This window comes from Topomyia yanbarensis, chromosome 3, assembly GCF_030247195.1.
Source record: "Topomyia yanbarensis strain Yona2022 chromosome 3, ASM3024719v1, whole genome shotgun sequence".
NCBI lineage: Eukaryota > Metazoa > Arthropoda > Insecta > Diptera > Culicidae > Topomyia > Topomyia yanbarensis.
Window position 1 is genome coordinate 110,758,273 of NC_080672.1, and position 22,563 is coordinate 110,780,835.

Sequence of the window (22,563 nt, forward strand, 5' to 3'; positions counted from 1 at the left end):
GTTTCATCTAACTAACATCGTTTTTGATTTTTTTTTAAATTTTTTACGGGGACAACGAGGGGGGGGTGAGGGTTACTGTCAAGCTACGTAATTATCAGGGGGGTATATAGAATTTTGTGATGAAATTCTACGATGGTGGAGGGGGGGGTGTAAAAATCACTCAAAAAATGCTACGTCATTTATGGATCATCCCATATACATTTTTGAAGAATCTCGTCCTATAGCCATTTAGGGTGGCACAAATTTTAGAATTCAGTAGAACCAATCTTAAACTACTCGCTATACGATCTCAATCAACCATGCAAAATGTTGGTTTGATAGGTTGCACTATATTTTAGCACAAATAGTTTAAAGTTTGTATGTGATTTAACATGGATAAACGATCCACATTATTTAATATTTCGTAGACACGCAACTATGTATTCTAAAAATATTTCCTATGCTAATTTCGGCAGATACGAGTACCGTGTACAAATTCCCCGAAGAGTGTAACAGGCTGCGACTTCTGGTTAAAAAGTTATTCTTTATACAATACGTAAGTGTCTACATCGTTGGTGAAAATTTAATTTATCTGGATACTCTGGCTGATACCTCAATCAAGTTAACCGTGATATGCTAGTCATAAACCGAATTAGTCAGCTATCAACATAGGCGGTTTTATAGTTCAGATGCGAGCGTCATAAATAGACAATCTGAAGGACATGAGTTTGGTTCTAATTTTTTTATTTTTTTTGCTGCATGTAAAGCGGGAACGTTATTATGTACAATTGTTAGTTTCAAATAATTACTGGAAGATCATAACCGTTATTTCTGACGTGTTATTTTATTTTAGCAAAGTTATGTTCTAGCGTTATATTTACGATGCCACTTCAATCTTAATCCGTGGATGATTCGTTTGGCGTATAGTGCCAGATATTGCCCGGCTTACTCAGTTAACCTACCTTCAGTTTACGGGGCACTCTATAGCAATTCCAGTTCCAGCTCCACAGGGAATTGGTGAACATAAGTTGAGCTTCAAAACAATAGGAATCTTTCCCGCTTCAGTCTCGTTTCAATTTTAATTTGCTAAACGTATATTATTGCACACCAAAAAATACATGAAAATAATTCTGTTACAAATCGATCCGAAGTCCTTTAGATCACATGTTTCGGATGATACCATCTGGACTATATTTCCGCTTTACACTAACACTCTAACTGGTGACCACAACAAATACGTCAAGGTTCACTTGATTGAAGGTTCAGCTCGCCGGGTAGCCAGAGACAGCACTATTTTCATAACTTTCAGGGCAACGAAAGTTTAATTTTGCAATAACTCATGAACCAGTTGTCATAGCTATGAACTGTCTTTAGAAGAAGTTGTTCTACTTGACTGAATCTATAGAATGTATTATACAATAAATTTTTCAGGAGCATCAGGCGGTATATTTATGAATTTAATGAAAATGTATTATTTTCTCATAGTAAACTCCATACATACTTAGAATCATTTGTGCTAAAACATGCTTTAACAGATTTGATTTTGATTTAATATAGAAGTTTGTTGAAGGATTACGAATTTTTCTAACTTGGTTCTGCGGTATTCAATTTTTTTCATGCATCCTCGTGGCATCCTAATAGCCATATATTACAAGTGAATTTGGAGTCGCTCAGCTCAAATTTGATATCGAAAAGATCAGATCAATTCATCTTATAGTGATAAATTGATTTTGTCACACATTTTATGATATAAGATTTGCCAATAGTTGGTAATGAATACGAATGAGAACATAAATGAACTATCCGATTTCATTATCGTCAATTCGGTTCTTGCGGTTTAGATTTCACCGTACTTTAGTGAACTGTAACTTTTTTTACTACAAATTTTATGTTAGATGAGAGAATCTATCGACATTCTTACTATGACTTTCAGCTGTCAACTCGGTATCGTTTGTTGGTTTTAATCGACGATTTTATTAATTTTTTGTTTAGGCTAGCCTCAATTCGGTTGATTTCTTAGCTGCATTTTCAATTTAGGTATACCACTTTTTTACATTTTAACAACATTTAATTAGCTAGAGATTACTGGGTAGCGAAAGTTATGAAAATTTAGAGCCATAGTACTCCAGTGAGAGCAAGGATGTGAAGTATACAGATCGGAAAACTAGAAGTATCTTTAGAAAAAGCCTTCTGTTATAATCTAACCAAAAATTAAAAGACGCCTTTGTACTACTTATGCACAAATTAATAAAGATTGATGCCTTGTTAGCTTAGTGTCGACTATCAGAGGTAGTACTTCATCAGCTTTTAACTTCGCAAATTCTGTAGCATAAGCACTCAAGTTAACTAGCAGAATTTTCATAATAACTTGCATCAACTTTAGACAATTCTAATACAGTGAAGATCCGTTTTTAACAGCACTTTGGTGAATTTTATGCTGTTAAAACGGGGATTTTGCCAAAATCGGGACATATATTTTTCTTTCTTAAAATATTATTCTTTAGTCCCTAGATATAGCTTCATAACCCTTTCCGATCATTTAGTTTAAATTTCGCTTAATAGGGTCAGACAGCGCAAAATTGAAAATAAAATTTAAATTTTGATTTTTTCATATTAAGGATCTCTAAGATAAGAAAAATATGCACAAGAAAAAATTTACTCGAATTCGACTTGGTTCATCAGCTAGAGCTCATCAAACTACCAATTATCAATTTTCATATGAGGCTGATAAAATCGTGGGCTGATAAAATCGGGTCTACACTATAATCTATCAATCATACAATGTAATGGTACACAACAATGTTCCATAAATACCTTCTCGTCTCATTGCGACTGTACTCTCCGCAAAATAGATCTTTGTCACACACGTCCATAGCGAATTAGTCCATTGATCACATTGTTCTTTCAAATTGATGTTCTTTGGGTGTTTCAAACAACTCGAAAAATTAAAAATCATATTCGATTTTGTTCTGTTTGCTTTCGTCCATTTCTGGACAGCCAGTTTATAAAAGGAGCAAATGAGTTATTTTAACCCTTCAATCTTTTCCTAATACACTAGTTATAACATTATTTATTACTTGTATGGACTTGTCAGCTTCAAATTCGTCCAAATCTGAAAAAAATCAGATCCGTTCAGATTTCGAAAATATATATGTTAGTTAATTGTCAGCCAATAATTTTTGCTGAATTAATACTATCAATGTTAGAAGTATTATTCGAACAGCACCATTTTGAATATAACCAAACATGCTTACCTTGTTCTAAAAAAATATTTACACAGCTAAACTAAAATGATGAACAGTCAACCGTTTGGCGAAGCTACAACCAGAACAAAGATTTCACGAACAGTACTACTTTCATTAGTTGATACCTCAAATCAATCGACCTATCAAATACGCCATTATGAAACAAATCTACTCTAATACCGATAAGAAATTAGTTTGGTTTGGAAATATAAATGATTTTTAGCTTTCTTATATACATATCGCTTCAAAAATCGACCTGCCATTTGAGTCCAAGAGGGCCAAGTGTCACATACTATTCGATTCAATTCGTCGAGACCGCAAAATGTCTGTGGGTGTATCAAATAAAGCCGCTCAATTTTCTTAGAGATAGCTGAACGGATTTGCACGAACTTAGTGTCAAATGAACGGTTCTAACGCTCCCACAAGCTGCCATTATATTTTTGTTGATCCTACTTCCGGTTCCGGAATTACGGGTTAAAGACTGCAGCCACATAGCAAATTCCTATATAAACTTGCAACATAAAGATGTCCAAATGATGCAATACATATTGAAACGAATTTAACATTACTTGGATAAGCGGGCCTAGATCCCTAAAGACCAATCAAAGTAGTTTTGGCCATATTGGCCACCACTTAGGGGGGTGGAGATAGCGTAGTTGGTAAATCGATTGCTTTGTACCTAGCTCACCTTCGTTTAATTCCCAACCCCGCACATAGGGTTAGAGATTTCTGTAACCTGACAAAGAGGCGAATGACCCTAAGGATAAAACAAAAAAAAATATTAGCCGCCTATGACGGTTCTTGATACTCTCGGGTAACTATCAAAGTTCGTATGATTATATCACACCTATTTCTCAGCAAATTCTCAACTGATTTTGACAAACTTGATTTCAAACGATAAATACAATACACCCATTGACTGCTATTGAATTTCATTCAGATCTGACTTTTGATTCCGGAGTTACTACGATTACATAGGAATTTAAACCGAACTAAGGTACCGGGCATATTCCAGAATTAAAGTCCCATCGGATTCGGTGATGACTGAATTCATTTTCACCAACTAGGCCTCTCTCACATCCTCTTTTACAGGTATAATCCCTTTACCCTCCCACTGCATTCCAAAATATGTTATACGAAGACAACACTTAATTCATGTTAATTTATCCACTTAAATATATTTTTTGTTCCAATGACGTCATCGTCAACATGTTGCTCATCAGGTTAGTAGCACCCGTGCCCTTGTAAGTATGTGCAAAGTGTAATAAGAATGTAATAGACATTTTCACAAATATATTGAATATAACTTGCTATTGGATAAATGAGAAAGGCACAATTACACCATTAGGTGGATTAAAACAGGTTTTTTTCTTTGTATTGCCATCTCCATGACAGGCTAAGGTCAGGATTGGCCCATCTCGCCGACTTAGTCACTTTCGATGCAAGACAGATACAGGTGTGCACATTTTTTTCTGTGTGTGAGTGAGGTTGTCATTTTTCTTTTTATGAAACCGAAAAAACAAGAGGATATGAAGAAAAAAGCACATACAAATGACGTAGTGGGCCTTTGTGTTGCCATAAGTTTTGTTTCGGTTCGGCCATAGTAAATTTATTCAATTTTTTTTCGAAGTAAAAAGTGTCCCTAAGTATTTTAATCGGTAGATCCGAGGTGAGTTTTGCCTTTTTTCACTTTTCATCGTGCGCCAAAGAATCCGGATGCTCGCTCGGATGTTTATGTTTACTTCAAAGGCCCCGGTCGCCAAGCTTAATTTTGCAAGTATAAAACTAATGCACTCAAAAGTGTCAAATGTTCCCACCTTTCCCTCCATCTTGCTTGCGATGAACGTTGATTAGTTGTGTTTGGCATGACTATAATACGAAATAGGAACGAAAGAATGTAATGCATTTTTTGCATTGGGAAAATGTTTTGGGTGTAGGCTGAACGTCAAAAACGCATTTCAGATGCACAATTTGTGTTTATGAAATGAGTCAAAAACCATGAAATATCGCCGATCGGATACAACTTTATGATCCAGGTCATTTTGTCAGATAACTAACTAAACATGACCTGATTGAACTATTTAGAGCTACTGGTCCTCGCTCTATTTTTATAGCCTCATGATATGATTGTTCATTCATAATCATCCATTCGTTGTTTTGTTTTCTAAATAACCATATTAAATATTGACTTTTAATTTATTTTGAATAGAAAGACAAATTTACGATTTTTTAATTTCGAGTACCAAACACAGTATAAATCAAATTGAACTGGTTTGATTAATAAAATCAAAAATTGGAGCCAAGCTCATTCAATTACCGGTTAACATGAATTGATGCCTCTTTAATTGTATTGAAAATTAAACATTACACATAACTCTACTTTGATTGCATCATAATTGGCAAACAATTCACTATGGATCCCATCCATCGTTCGTAATGCGAACGACAAACAGGCCCAGGTTCCAAATCAGAATATCATTTCCCGTTTGAATATTCAATTAATTATCGATGTGCGTTGCCTTGCATGAAATTCAAACAGTACCTTCGCGGCGCACCGAAACCACCGAAGCGCGACCTTTATGGATCGGAAAAAATCAACAAAGTCCGTTCAAATAAAGCCGGAACGTCAAACAACACGGGGCTATCCGGGTTGAAGAATCGACGGAGAATGTCATCACAATCCCTGCATAATCATATCGAAAACACAAGCAGCGCAATCTTACACCGGATCACCCACCTTTATTACACCAGACCGCTTTTTCGGGTTCGCTTTCAATTAAGGTAATTTGTAAATAATTGATTACACATTGACACAATGAAATCAAATTTTCCTCTAATTTGCGGCTGAGCTGGTGTGTCCCAGTCACGCACACGCACATCCGGTTAGCACATCCAATGGGTCGAAGGGCAAAAAACAGAAACACGTTTTGCATGTTTCCCAGCCAGCATGTTCTGGTCGAGGTGGTTTTTCCTTTTGTAGAAAATCCCGGAACCCGGATGTTGCCCGTTTCATTACGGGGAAAACGTTCCCGCTTCGGAAGGTTAGAAGAAACGATTTAGTCTGGTGGTCGATGTGGCAGTTTGGAAGGAGGTGAATGGAAGGTTTTTCACGGGACGGGTTTGGAGCGTCATCATGAAGGAAATGGCAGCAGGACACGGCTCATAGAGCGAGAGTGGGCGCGTGTTTGTGTGCGTTGCTCGGTAGTTGTGTACCTATATGGGCTGGAAAATTGATGATTTGGAACTGTTGTTCGCTCATGTGGGAGAAATTGGTGTTCGTTTTTCGCTGGACGAGAATAAATATTTGCTTTGTTTACGCTTCGAAAATACGCTGGTATTTGCCGGACGATGATATGGTTATGGTTATGATTTCTGTTGATTCAGAGATTGGAAGTAAATACTAAATAGTTATTTTTCATGGGCAAGTAAGTACAATGAAACTGAGTTGGGTGAGTGTGAATTTTGCCCTTTGCTGTTTTCAGTCTAGTTAATGAATTTCTTTTTCATAGAAATATTGAATTTATATAAAACAACACATAGTACAATAGGTCGAGAAAAAAAGATGTGTATATTCAAGGAGTTTTACATTTCAAAAACACGGGTTTTCCATCAAGCGCGGCGTTACACTTTTAGTCCGAGTGGGTACTAAGATGAGCATTGGGTGAATGGGTCTAATACTGTAGATTTGTCACATTTCACAATACAGTCACATAAAAACACTAGCGGTGCGTTTGTGAAAATGGGATCATGGTAGATCTAAGATTTCAGACGCGAGCATTATGTGCACGAAACACTTGCTTGACAGTTTTCAAATTTTAGGTTTGTTTAAAAATTCTGAGTGAGTAATTAACCACTTGGAGATTTTTGGGGACTACTACCCATACTACTCACGTTATCAGCCAGCTCTGTTTTTCATGTTCTATGATTAGAGATTAACATATTTCTTTGATTTGCTGAAACATTTCCCCTGCCCAGAATAAGGCCGACACAAATATTTTTAAAAAATTATGTCCTAGCACAAATTTTTTCTGAAGTGGTGGGGGGCAAATAAAATATAAATATTATTTTTTTATTAAAACCAAAAAAAAAAAAAATTACCGAACACATTTTGTTTCGATCGTCCTCGTGGACGTTTGATATTTATATAATTCAAGAATTCTGCACGGTTAACTGAATGGAAATCAAGGTTGATAAATTCAAAGTAATTAGTTTCTGGCCCTTGCTTACTCCCGAAAGACGGCACCGGTGGTTGAGTGGTAAGCGTGACCGCCACTCATTGCAATTTGCCTGGGTTCAATTCCAGCCAAGGTCGTTGAGATTTTTCTGAGGTGAAAAAAATTGTGGTCAGTGTGCAGTAGTATATACGGCCTCTAGCAAAAGCAAGTATCGGACTAACCATTCCTTCCCTTTCCTGCCGCGATCTACGTTCGGGCCTGGCCGGCCCCGGTATTGATCAATACTTTAGGATTACCAGGTGTTGCACATTGAAAGATGTTTCGCTATTCCCAAGCATAATTATCTACTTATTCTCTGTGTAACTTCAGCTAGTCCAGATCGATAACGAAGTAGCAGCCAGGGGTGGTCGCACAAGCTCAAGCTCAAGCTCTGGCGCTTGCTTACTCCCGAACGTTATGAATACAGCCTAGAAGAAAGAATGATTGAAAGCGTCGATTCGATCCGTGACTTGGGAGTGCTTCTTAATGTGGAACACCGCGGACTTTGAACATATACGGTGCAGGCACGGCGAATCCGTTCGACAGAGGTGGGTTGGTGAGGTCACCTAAACTCATTCAGCAAGAGCAGGAGTTGGAGAAGCAGCAGCAACAGCCAGAGCAGAGCGGGACGAATTACACTCCTCAGAAACCAAAAGTAGTGGCAGCAAAGCACTTGGTGGAGGAGCTCCACAAGCTTGTGGATGCGAGAAACAATGTCCATAATGACATTAAAGAGATGGTCATCAGAATCCGTCTGCCGTGAATGAGTACGACACGGCAACGCGGAGGGCTGAGAAAACATTGGCGTCGGCCAAGGCTACTATCTTCCTAGTCCCTCTGAAGTAGGGTAAGGAGAAGCAGATTGGAGTTGAGAACACACCAGTTTCCGTGACTCCAAAGAGGCAAGATCCAGGGGACGGAAGACCAGGCGGACCCAAATAACAGACGCTCGAGGCTGCGGTGTCTGTTGCCGAAGAAAACGACGACACCCAACAGGGAGAAAGCTGGAGTACCGTTGTAGGTCGGAAAGAGAAACACGGGAAATAGCAGAAGAAGAAGGAAAAGCAAAAAAGGAAGCAGAAGAAGAAGGGGAAGCAAAAAAGGAAGCAGAAGAAGGAAGGAAAACCTTCGGCTCGTTAGAAGACGCCAAAAGGAGATGCACTGATCGTGGAAGCGAATGATACGATGTCCTACGCCGCTCTTCTCAAGAAAGTGAGAGAGGACCCAGAGCTAAAGGAGTTGGAAGAGAACGTTGTTAGAACGCACTCAGAAGGGCGAGATGATCTTCGAGCTGAAGAAGGATCCTTCCGTCAAGAGCTCGACCTACCGCAAGCTCGTTGCTAAATCACCGGGGTGCGAAGCGAACGTTAGAGCCCTGTCGCAGCAAGCACACTGATAATATAAATTCGTAAATATAATGAAATCGATCATGCAATGCACGAATTCATTCGTCGTTTTCTGCAACGAAGTATTTTCGTGCATTGTAAATAGTAGGTTTCGTTCATTTCATGAACAAGAATGCCTGCTTGGTGAACGAAAGCTTTCGTAAATTTTACACATTTAATGTACACTGCACGAATATTATCGTTGATAACAACATTATGTTTCGTGAATGAAACGAAATGGTTCGTTTATTTTAATAAACGTGTGTGTATATTACGAACGATTTTGTTGGTCGCACGAATTCATTTCGTTTATCTTAGAAAAAATTCGATCTTTTAGGATCGATGTTTGGCAACAACGAGTTTTTTTTTTAAACAAAAGGATCGATCTGGCAAAAACGATTTTTCAACTTGCTCACCTCTATAGAGGTCTAGAAAGATTGTGGTGTGAAAAAATGGACGCTTGATGAACAAAAGTTTTCGTAAATTTTACATATTTAGTGTACATAGCACGAATGTTATTGTTGATAACGACATTATTTTTCGTGAATGAAACAAAATGATTCGTTTATTTCAATAAATGTTTGTGTATATTACGAACGACTTCGTTAGTCGTACGAATGCATTTCGTTCATGTTAGAAAAGCTTTTCGTATTTAAAAGCATATTGTTTTGACATTGCTCCGGCAGAGAAAACTCAAGCTTCTTCATTCAAAACCAACGAGCAGTTCGCGATGGCTCAACTGAATCCGTACTGCTCCGGATTCTGGATCAAGCGAAAGAGGTTCAGGAAATCTTCCTGAATTCGGCGGACATGGATACGGCTACTAAATAATCAGACCGAGACCGTCATGATGATTAACAATCATCTAACTTATAGCAACAATGATTCCATATTGAAGCTCTTTTGACGTTGACGGTTTGACGAATGGTGCTCGTGAATATTACAATGATATTCGTAAATATCAGCGAACAATTCGTTTGCCGAATGAAGCTGCTTCGTGATAAGCCAATGAAAGTCATTTCGTGGTTTTCACGAAAAACTCGTAATAAAAAATTGAAGTGTTTCAATAGAACTAGGAACGATTCATTATATGTACGAAAAATTCGTATATTTTATGAAAATTTTCTGCACGAATCTAATTCCTAGTGATTAACAAATATATTCTATCAGTGCAGTAGTCGAGTGCAAGGGCCTGGATGAGATAAAGACCGTTAAGGAACTGCAGAGCGCACTGATCGAGCAGCAGTGCAAACTGGATGTACCGGCGGCCATCCGGATCTGACAATTTTGTGGAGGAACTCAAACGGTGGCGATTCGACTACCGTTGGCCGCTGCTGTTGGCGGAGACCGGTAATATAAAAGTCGGATTGTCTGTGTGCTCGCAGATGGAGTGATGCTTCAGATGCTTTGACTTCGGACACCGGGCGTATCTGCACTGTGTAGAAAATGCGAAGAAAAGGGGCACGTTGTTAGAGACTGCGCGAAGCAATCATGGTGCATGATCTGCAAACCGGAGGACGGAAACGACAACATGACGGGAGGCTTCAAATGCCCTGCGTACACTGAATCAACGGCATACTCGTCTGTAGCTGCTATGCTCCCCCGAGATGGACACAAGAGCAGTACAATCGAATGCTGGACGCACTAACCGACTCGATAGTCGGACGAACGCCGGTTGTTATAGGAGGAGACTTTAACGCTTGTGCCGTGGAGTGGGTAGCAGGCTGATCAACATAAGAGTTTACATCTTGTTGGAAGCCTTGGCGAAGCTGGATGTGAGACTGTGCAACGAAGGTTCTGCTACCGCATTCCGTAAAGACGTTCGAGAATTCATCATCGACATTCGCTGATGGATAACATGAATTGGTGAGTTAGTGAGCAGTACACACATAGTGACCACCAAGCGATCAACTACTCCATTGGTCGGCGAAATTGTACGGTAACACCGAGAGTGAGGACTGCCGAGCGGAAGTGGACAATAAAGGACTTCGACAAAGGCCTTTTTGTGGAAGCACTTCGTGCTGATAGCGTCATTCCAATTCCGAGTGCCGATGAGCTGTCGGAAACAGTAGCGAGGGCATGCGATGTAACAATACCGAGGAACTACCGGCGTCCGGCGTACTGGTGGAGCGATAGGCTAAGCATCCTCCGGCCTGTCTAAAAGCCAGAAGACGCGTTCAGAGAGCTAGATCTGAGGCAATCAGAGAAATGTGTAAGGTAACACTCCGGGCAGCCAGGGCCGCTTTTAAACACGAGATAACAAGTCCATCTGGTCTGGTCCAATGACGACAGTCGAAATGTGTGCCGACAAACTGAAAATTATCGTGGAGGATTTTTTTCCCGAAACACGACCCAACCGCATGGCCGCCTACACCATACATTGATGCAGATGGTGGAAATGCTGGCGACAATCGAGTTTTCAACGACGAGCTCTGTATTGTGGCAAAAAGGCTGAAAGCGAAGAAATCTCCCGGACCGGATGGTATCCCCAACGTGGCACTGAAGACTGCAATCCTGGCGCTCCCGAACATGTTCAGGATAGTCCTACAGAAATGCCTGGACGATGGCTACTTCCCGGATAGATGGAAGATCCAGAAACTGGTGTTGCTGCCAAAACCAGGGAAACCAGCAGGAGATCCAGCACCGTATCGGCCTATATACCTGCTGGATACTCTTGGTAAGATCCTGGAAAGGGTCAACAGGCTGACGACCTACGCTGAAAGTGAGAACGGACTATCCTACAGGTAGTTCGAGTTCCGGAAAATGATATCGACGGTGGACGCCATCCGCACAGTCATCGCGAACGCGGAGAAAGCATTGAAGCAAAAAAGAACGGGTAATCGCTACAGTACCGTAGCATGCTTCTTCATCTCTTTGCCGGGAGTGTGTGGACGTGCAACGGACACCGGAACACATGGTATTTGAATGCCCTAGGGTTAAAGAAGTTTGTAGAAGTATGTCTGGTGTGACAGTGCACAATATCTTCGAGAGATGTGGCACGACAAGCATATCTGGGACGCTGTCAACAGAGTGGTTACGACTATACTCTCCGAGCTGCAGAGGAAGTGGCGAAGGAACCAACAGTGTAGCGCCATTGGCTCGAACGCCGCCGGGAAACCACAAATCAGGTTGGGAGAATTTCCACTCTCCGACGGTGTAGACTAGGTCCATCGCCGGGGACTAGTTGAGTAGTATGCAACATAGTACCGGGTTTGAATCGTCAGGGCGTCAGTGAACCGGACGTCAGGTTTCACCGGAATCGCCGGACCGACCTCGACACCCTAGCGGGTGGCTCATGAGTAGGCTAAATCCACCGCCAGGGATTAGACCGAGTAGACCGTGTCGAATAGCTAGCAGTGGGTACTTGGGGAAGCTACGCTCCACCCGGAATCGCTGGACGGACATCAGCACTGACTGGTTGCCCCTTTGAGTAGGCTAGATCCACCGCCGGGGACTAGACCGAGTAGACGGAGCGGGGAGATAAATTGCTCACAGATAGGTACGTCGGTATCGGGAGCAATCTACCGCCTGGGAATTCACGGTAGGGTAGATTCGCCGCCGTGACGAATCGTGACGAAAAGGGGGCACACGAACACCGGTACCGAGAGAAATTCCGTTGCCGGGGAACTCAGTCGGAGTAGGATAACATCCGTGTTGAGCTCGATAAAGCTGGAAGCTAAATGGCTCAACGAAGCGGGTGCCGGTGTCGGGAGAAATTCCTCCGTCGAGGAACTATCGATCGGAGTAGGGTGAGTTCACCGCTGCGGACTCTCCAAATAGATCAGATAAGGCCGGAAGCTGATTGGCCCACGGAAATATGAGCTAAAATGGCTCAAGGAATCAGCACCTAAACGATGTATTTAGTGAGATGCGAGGACATTTTTTACGAAACTACTTTATCTCAAATTCGGGGTATATTTCAGTTTATATGGGGCTTCTTTTAGTAAATTTTCGATAAGATCAATTCTTCCAAAAAACATCACAAACATCAATTTTATTCTAAACAACTTCTGTCCGTCTTGATTGTATTGTATAATGTATTAAATGATCTTACAACTGAAAAAGGTACAATTTATCTGCTTATTTTTGAATAATCGGAATAATCTTGTGTATCAATAAATTTTGTAGTTACGCTAAACATTTTTGTCAATAAAACCATAAAAAACTATTTTTTTTTTATTTTTGATGGTTAATTTAGACTGTTTTCCTTAAACAGGTCGATAGAAGTCACGCAATACATATCTTTCCCATTCACTTGTTTTCCTTTCTGAATGTTGGAAAGATGATTTACAACATTAATACTTCAAAAATGCTCGAAGAACTTCACAAAAAGCAATGTTTTCCTGTTTAATAGTACAGTAAATATTAGATTATGAACTTTCAGTTCAAAATATATGGATAGTCCCGTTCATTCTATACACGCTGATCTATAGGACGAGTGTATGTCAAAATGGGAATATAACGCTTGTTTTAATATTTTTCTGCAAGGATAAGTTATCACTTTCTGATATTGGCGGGAAAAACATTCAATTCCAAACATTCATAAACATTTATACGGGTAAATGCGAAATATTTCGTAAAAACCCGACCCGACCCGTACCCGGAATAAATATTTTTTAATGTACTTTACCCGACCCGTACCCGGTGATAACAAAACCCGAACCCGCTCCGATTCCTACGGGTACGGGTTCGGGTCGAGTATCGGGTAAAAATAACCGTACCCGCCCATCACCACATTTCCTCGATGGCGGAGTGGTTAACGCACCCGAGACTGGGAGATCGCAGATTCTATTCCTGCTTGAGGACATATCTTTTCTCAATGTTTCCAATAAAAAGTGAACTTTCACCGTTTCTTCATTCTCACCGTGTTCCGGTCATTCTTTCTTTGTCTGTTTTCCAGTGGACACGTTCATAAAAATCCTTGAAAAGGAAAAAAACAAAGGCTCACGTCAAAACAAGGAATATACACTTCGTACTGTTAAAGCGACTAGGGGAACTCCGTGGTGGAGGGATGAGCTTGAAAGAATGAAGAAGGATGGGGGTGGGCGTAGCGTAGTTGGTAAATCAATTGCCTTGTACGCAGCGCACATGGGTTCGAGTCCCGACCCCGCACATAGGGTTAGAAATTTTTCATAAGAGATTTGTATAACCCGAAAGAGGCAAATGACCTTATGGCTAAAACCTCTATAATCTAAATAAAAAATTGAAGAAGGATATGAGAAGAGCTTGGAATTGGCGTCAGCGTGATGCTTTCAGGGCTTTTCAGATCAGCTCGTAGTGCATATAAGAAATGTCTTAGATCTGCAGAGCGGGGCTGGCTGGAAAACCTATGCACTAATGTCTCTTGTCTGAACGAGGCCAGCAGGTTAAATAAAATTCTCTCGAAATCGAATGATTTTCAGATGAACTCCTTAAAAACCAGAGATGTGACGGACGAAAAAGATGTTCTTAATTGTCTCTTCGACACACACTTTCCAGGTTGTATCGATCCGGAGTTGAACAATGTTCATTCTGGTGATTCGAGCTCGTGGGCGTTAGCATGCACATTGGTTTCCGATGAATCGGTCAAGTGGGCAGTTGACAGCTTTGCTCCATACACATCACCTGGAAAAGATGGAATACCTCCCGTGCAAAAGGGATTCGATATTCTCAAACATGTCTTGAAAAATATTATGTTTCCCAGTCTTGCTACCGAATCCCGAAAGCATGGCGAGAAATAACTGTTAGATTTATTCCCAAAGGGGGGCGCTCAAGCTATGAAGAAGCGAAGAGTTTTAGGCCTATGAGCCTAAGTTCTTCTCTTCTGAAAGCTTTGGAACGGATAATCGATCATCACATCAGGAACGTTAGTTTAGTTGAATATCCACTGCACAAAATGCAACATGCATATCAGTGTGTGAAAACCACGATCACTCTGCTTCACGATGTTGTTTACAACATTGAGAAAGCCTTCTCGCTCAAGCAATCTAGCTTGGGTGTATTCCTAGATATTGAGGGTGCTTTTGACAATGTGTCCTTCCATTCTATTCTGCAAGCGACGCGCGGTTATGGGATACCTGCATGTATCTCGGGTTGGATAAACGCAATTCTTACTAATTACATTCTTTGCTCGTCACTGCGACAGGCTGAGATACGGAAGTTGAGTATTTGCGGTTGTCCTCAGGGTGGCGTTCTGTCACTTTTGTTATGGAACTTGGTAGCCGACGGCTTGTTGAAGAAACTCAATGAGCTTGGATTTCCAACCCACGGGTTTGCTGACGATTACCAAATACTAATTACTGGACTTTGCATAGGAACAATCTTTGACTTAATGCAACAGACATTAAGAGCTGTCAAACAGTGGTGTCGACAAGTTAAATTATCAGTTAACCCAAGCAAAACTTCAATGGATCTTTTCACGAAGATGCGAGTTACAACCGGGGTTCGTCCCTTGCAGTTCTTTGATTCTGAGCTACTGTGTGAAGATCAAGTCAAATACGTTGGAGTTATTTTGGATTCCAAACTGAATTGGTCTGCTCACATTGAGTTGAGAGTCAAGAAAGCGTACATGGCCTTCGGGCAGTGCACACGAACTTTTAGAAGGACCTGGGGTCTCAAACCTAAACACATCTATTGGATTTGCACGACAATTGTACGTCCAATACTGTCATACGGATGCCTTGTGTGGTGGCAGAGGGGAGAGGTGGTGACAGTCCAGTCAAAGCTAAACCATCTGCAAAGAATGGCGCTCATGGCGTTGACTGGTGCTTTCACCACGACTCCGACTGCTGCTCTTGAGGCACTTCTAAATATCAAACCATTACACATACACCTCAAACAAGAAGCACTATCATGTGCATACAGACTGCAGGTTACTGGGCTTTGGAACAGTAATCTTGCTACCAAGATTGTGGTCACAAATGGTTACATGGGGTGAAGTTATTCGTGCTCCCAGCGATATTACACTCACATGTAGTTTTCCTTACAGGACATTCCATGTGAAGATTCCCTCTCGAGAGGAATGGTTGTCTGGCTATATGGAAAGACAGCAACAAACGCAAGTGGTCTGTTACACTGACGGTTCTCTGATGGAGGGACGTGCTGGTGCTGGTGTCTACTGTCGTGAAATAAGATTGGAACAATCTCACTCACTAGGTAGATACTGTACTGTATTCCAAGCAGAAATCTTTGCGATTGTGTGCGGGGTGCAATCGGCCCTTCAACTGAGTTTGTCCGGCAGAGTTATAAACTTCTGCTCCGATAGTCAGGCTGCAATCAAGGCCCTTAGCTCAGACAAATCTCGGTCCAAGCTAGTGATCGCGTGCCGAACCCAAATCGAAGAACTAAGCATTGTCAACACTATCTACCTTGTCTGGGTGTCCGGACATTCCGATATTACTGGAAATGAATGGGCTGACGAATTGGCCAGGGCAGGTTCAGCGATTAACTTCGTTGGTCCTGAGCCCGCCCTGCCAGCTTCGACAAGTTGGATAAGGGAAAAAATACGGTCCTGGGCTTCGTCCGAGCACCGCAATTATTGGACAAATCTACAAACGTGTCGGGCGTGGACGTAGCGTATTGGTAAATCGATTGCCTTGTACGCAGTGCACTTGGGTTCGAGTCCCGACCCCGCACATAGGGTTAGAAATTTTACATAAGAGATTTTTTAACCCTCTTCGGGTTAAATGGGGACAAATGACCTTAAGGTTAAAACCTCTATAATCGAAATAAAAAAACAAACGTGTCGACAAGCAAAAGCGTTTCTAGAGCAACCGTGCCCCGTGATTTCGAAAAATCTCCTACATTTTTCAAAGCTCCACTGCGGCATGCTGACCAGGGCTTTAACAGGCCACTGCAAACTCAATTATCATATGACAACTATTCAGCGCGCTGAGTCTTTTTCATGCGATCTGTGTGAATCCGACTACGGAACCTCATATCGTCTGATATGCAACTGTCGAGCAGTAGCGCAATTGTGATTTCGAGTTTTCGGCCGTCCTTATATAGACGAAACCATGGTCGGAAAACTGAAACTCAGAGACATACTAAAATTTCTTATCCAATGTGGTAAAGAGCTTTAGGCTTACTCGCAGGCGAGTTGAACTACTTGTGACTTTAGCTTACATGCTGTTTATTTTTGTTTTTGTGCTGTTATTTTTCCCACCCTTCCAATTCTACTTCCCCACACCTCCTTGTCCTTTCCTTCCACTCAGGAAATGATGAAAACACACGGCAAGTCACAAATCCCCGACTACATACGGGGACCGTGCCATTTAGGCCAATATATTCTGATTCCTGATATGTCGTACTCAGCTTCCGAAACAGGCAAGAAGAATGGGTCGATGTTGGTCTTTAATCCGCATATAATATATGCTGAGATTTTTAGAAGCAGCACGATTGGAATGCGAGAAAAAGTCAAGAACAGAAGGTTTAAAAATATGATTATACTCACCTGGGATGGCAGGCATTATGCCTAACGTCTTTAAGCCTAACGCCCATTATGCCTAAAGGACGTATTCTATTCGTCCGTATGCCTAACGTGTTTATGCCTAATGGGGTACATCCATTTTGACTACACCTTCTACGGGATTTGTGAGCCTCTTCTTTTCTACTACAGTAGGATTGAGGTTTTTGGCAAACAATTTTTTTTTTTTTTCAGTTGCCAAAACCGGAACCGTGCCAAAAATGGAACCTTATTTTTATAGTTTGTTTCTGAAATGGAATGAGATAAAAGAAGAAAAAAAACAAATTCAATTTTATTCATGTTTTTATCAAATTCAGTCGGCGCCCAGTAGAATTCTCACAATCTTCGTGCACTTCTTGAATGCAATGCCTCTCATTACAGAGGTGTAAAGTACCATTTAGTTCGCATCGCTTTTCTTAGGCCCACTGGACATCAAAACTCAAACAATTCACTCCATGGCAGTGTTGATCTCGCTCCCGGGGCTGTAATCTCTTCTTTCTGAAAATTAATGAACAACTTTTTTTAAACACAGCTCTTTTAAAAAAAGAAATAAATTTAATAATTCTCAATAACTAACCAATCGTTGATTCTTCAAATGGATTTGATAGAAAACGAATTGTAATGCTTGAAGATATTGAAGTTTGGAGAAAACCATTTTTGTTGTTAAAATCACTTGCAACTGTCCAAACAAAAAAGATTGAAACATCAGTGATGCAATTTGCTGTCTAATAGTAGAATTTTAAATGTTTTAACATGAGAAATAAAATTTTGTGTCTTATTTGATATAAAATTCGAATGAAGGAGATTAAGAATTGCGAACGAAGTACATTTTTACATGTGCTTGAATGTAAATTCAAAACAAATGTGACGCTCCGCATCTTGTGATATGTAAATATTTTTAAGCGGGTACGGTAAAAATGTGCTGAAATGAATGTAATGAAAGTTCCAAAAATCTCTAGAACAATGCATTTGCGAAAAATTAACTCATCAAAAGATAATATAAGCAACCCGACTTTCTACAGAACTAGTCTTGTTATGCAGTATAGCGAATTCGTCTCTACTTGACTCTTAAAGTGCACAGACTCTGGGACTATAAAAATTTATTCTGTCAGACACTAGTTACACTGTAATACAGTTATAATACATTTACTACATACTTACTTATACATACATACATACTTATTGTAATCATTAAATACAACACGTATAGTGTGAAATATAGTTAACCCTGAAATGCACAACGCTGTTTTAAAACAACATTACGAAAAACATGTCAAGATTATCACAGTTATGTATTGAAACTGTTAGACAATTCTCACAAAATTTATAAAAAAATGATTTGCACCTTTGAGTGTTCATATGACTCCCATGTTTGGAAACAAAGTCAAATTTGATATCAATGGATACAAAAAATACAGAGACCTCTTTTCATGCACTATCGAAATATACCATTTAATAAATAAAACATTGTTAATGCCTAATGTGGCTACGCCACATCGCTTTTTGTCATGCTGTCCGACTTCGCTGCCGTTCAGTCGGACTTAAACTAGGGATAGCCCCTATATTTGAGTATACCGGGCAAACGAGTGGATTACAGGTTTGATTGCACCCTTCGGTAGCAAGATCAAAACCACCTCGTCCGTCGGTTTCTCAGCGGCTTTGCGCCGCTTCGAATTCTTGGACTCGACTATGCGGCAAAGCCGCATCACACTACTTTCACCCTTAACGTCACTTTCTCATGAGCAATGCCATTGTTAGTAAGGTAAGTATGAACAACTTATTTTTCCAGTTTAAACTACTTTAAAGCTTTCCCCCCAAATTTTTTTCATTGTTTGTTATAAAATAGGCCATTTAGAACCATTTCCAAAAGAAATTAACCATCTTTTCGAAAAAGCCGTGATTCGGAACAATTACCGAAATATATGTATAAGCATTCGTGGAATGGATTGAAATATTGCATAAATAATACAAAAGGTTTAAAACTGAAAAAAAATTGTGTTGGGCTCGAAAACACAATCTTGCGTACAACCACTATAAGACAATATGTATAAAAAAATAAAAACATTGGAGAATGTATTTCTCATTACTTGGCGACATCAAGTTGAAGTACACAACGAGTGACAACACCGTATGTCTAACAGAAACAGCGAAAAACTGGCTTCGCTAATTAGCCACGGGCTCCCCCGCCTACTGATGAAACAAAGAACATGTAACCAAACAAGCGACCTGCTTACATTGGCTGATTTACATTAACCATTCTAACCATCTCCAAACGCAACCATATCTCGACTATCTCAAAAAAAGTCAGTGCCCTAAAACAAACTAACGTCAAACATAGTCGAAATAGCTTGTCACAGACCAAAAAGACTGAACCGGAAAAAAAGTTACCGAGTTACAAAAGTAAAAAGTTTAGCCAATATCAGCAGGCCAATTTACGAGCTTTGAAGGCTTTTTTCCCATCTCCGTAGTATATATTTCACTTTTTCTCTCTCTCTCTCCCGTTCTCCAGGTAGTTAGTTAGTAATGTAGTGGAGCCTCTGGGTTGTTTGCCTGGCGCGTACGGCAACGATTCCGAAAATTGGAGCAGTTTTGGTGGGACTGTTTCGGTAATTAAATTATTTCGGTTGTGTCGTTTTTTAATGAGTTTTATGGCAGTCCTTGAGGAAATTTAGCAGCAAAAGGCCGCCCAGAGGTCGTAAAAATCTTTACCACTGTCACGGGATGGTTCTAGTTTGGAGAGACCTATGCCGAATACGGCCGTGAAACCAGGACCATTGTGATGGTATCTTAATTTATGGAAATTTATTTAGTGAGAATAATAAAATACCTTCTGCTGTCAGCTTGTTTCGACGGTACTTTATTGGTTCTCTCGGGTGGCGATTGTGAGATGCTGAACTGAATGATTGAAGATTTTTTGCTTGCATCAAACAGATTAGCTCTCAGTGGAAACTGTGAGATTTTAAAACAAACTCTTTTCGAAATTTTTGTATTTGGAAACGAGGTTCCATAAAAGTGAAAGGACTTAGTTTTAGAACATATGTGTATCGTTATTTCATTTATGAAATCCGTCCATCGGATTTATGATGCAAATCCAGCAGATGTTGTATTTCTGTTTATTGATAATGCCCAATTCTGAATAGACTCTTATCGTAGGTGATAACAGAACATTTGGTGGGAGTAACTGATTTTCGTACCTTTTTGAATTATGATTAGTCCAGGTCACAGTGAAAAACTAATTAACCATTTTGTTGAAAGCCCATCCTATAAATTTCTCTTACCAGTTATCATGAAAAGTCATCACATCTGCTGGCGTAGTCAGTTCCATAAGAACCGCCGGAAACTCGTGCTGCTAAACGAATAACATTGATGGTTAAATACAAATTGTTTACATAGGAAAGCAAACCTGAAATTCTGTGATTGTAGATGGTGGAAGTTTCCTGCTAAATGAAACCGTCCTGATTTGATCAGGTTTCCTTTCCTAGCAGCATTCCTTTATTCATAATTCTTCCCGTTTGATTCTGTTGCTCCCTTCTGACAAATTTACCCCGAGGGCAACAGGTGAATGAAATTATGATTTTCCTTACTCCTGCATTGCTCCCCCACCAGGACACCTCTCTGCTTCGTTCACCAGCAAAATTTTCCACTGAGCCAACCAGCAGCGACGACGATAACCAACGGCTGCCCGCCCCAACTTCACCCACGGGTTATAGAAAAACGACTCGCGGGAGATCCATTTACTACCCTAACAAACCTCGTTGATGTTTGCGACCTATTCAAGGCACACCGCCACCGTTGCAGTCATCTTGCCGGGACGGTGTGGTGCGTTCTCGGCGATGATGATTGTTCCCCGCCCACCACTCAGTACCGCACTCTACTCCTTTCCTCCAGAACATCGACGTACCGGCTCCCGCAGGGTTTCCTGTGTACACCAGGACGAAAGGAGCGGTAGCAACACTCACGTGGCTTTTGCGCGCTCCCCGAACTCGTTCAACGAAATTAAGAATGAATAATTTACTCACTTTGCCTCATACTTCAGACTGCGAAGTTTTGCGACTTCCATTCACCACCCGCGCCAGTCAGTCAGTGTATCGCATTTTCCGCTTTTCCAAGCATTTCTTCAATACAGAACGAAATTTCGTAAGGTGTGCACATTGTTTCGATGGCAACCCCCGGGCAAGAACAGAGTACTGAGAATCTGTACCTGGGAGAATGTCGACCAAATTACTCAACTGAACCAGCGTCTCCCAGTACGTCTGGGTGCACTCAGAAAGGGGCGGGGGTTGAGTTTTATGATTTATTAATGATGTTTTGTTTACTTTGCCTGGCTCATAAATATATACGAAGGTATGCCACTCACAACCCCTCGATTTTCGATTGAATCCGAACGAAAAAAAAATGCTGGTAGCTGGCTTTTGACTTTGGGGTTTGATTTCACTGTGATTTGTTATTCGCAAGTGGTCACTGAATTCATTAAGGGAAACTCGAACTGTTGGGAATAGAATCGATTCTAGTTTCAGGTGCTCGATAGTAAACAAGTACACTGGGGGTCATGCACAAAGTATGTTACACCTTGATGATGACAAGTTTATCCACTCTAAAATTATTTGTCATAACAAATACTGCAACAATCTGCTTACCAAACAACAATAAAAATACTGCATATTCCAGCAAAATAACTTATTTTTTTACATTGTAGCAGCTCACTTATTTAACTCATCTGTCTGGCGTTTGCGTAAAAAGTAAGGAAGTCCAGGGCTAGCTGGCGGTTTGGGCGAGTTGACGGAGTCCGTTTTTCTCCGTTTCTATAAAAATATGGCGCTGTCTCGTTGTGTGAAATGTGAAATCAAATCTCCAATGTGATTATGTTTATGTCCCTCCGCAAGGTTGAGGGGTTTGACGGTATTGCAAACATCATCAGGTATATTGCGTGCATCAGCGCTAAAGAACAACTGCTTTAAGATTGTTATTGCATTACGCTTCGATAGTAGTGCATCGAGGAGACCTAGAGGGCTTATGCGCCTTTTTTATGTTCTATGTTCTTCATACTCTGCACCTGCGCATATAAAAACTCAACCACTGGTCTGTGCGCGGTGATGTGACCGACTGGCGGGTCGTCGTGCATTGACTTTTGCCGTGTTTGCAAATATTGTACCATAATGGTTGTATTCATGAGCCCCACAGTGGGAGTCATTGTGTGTCCATTTATCTGTCGAGTTCGTCATTGTGCATATACTAATTAAATTAATAGTTAGTAACTATTAGTTTGCCTTTCCATTACTGGTGTATACCAAAATAAA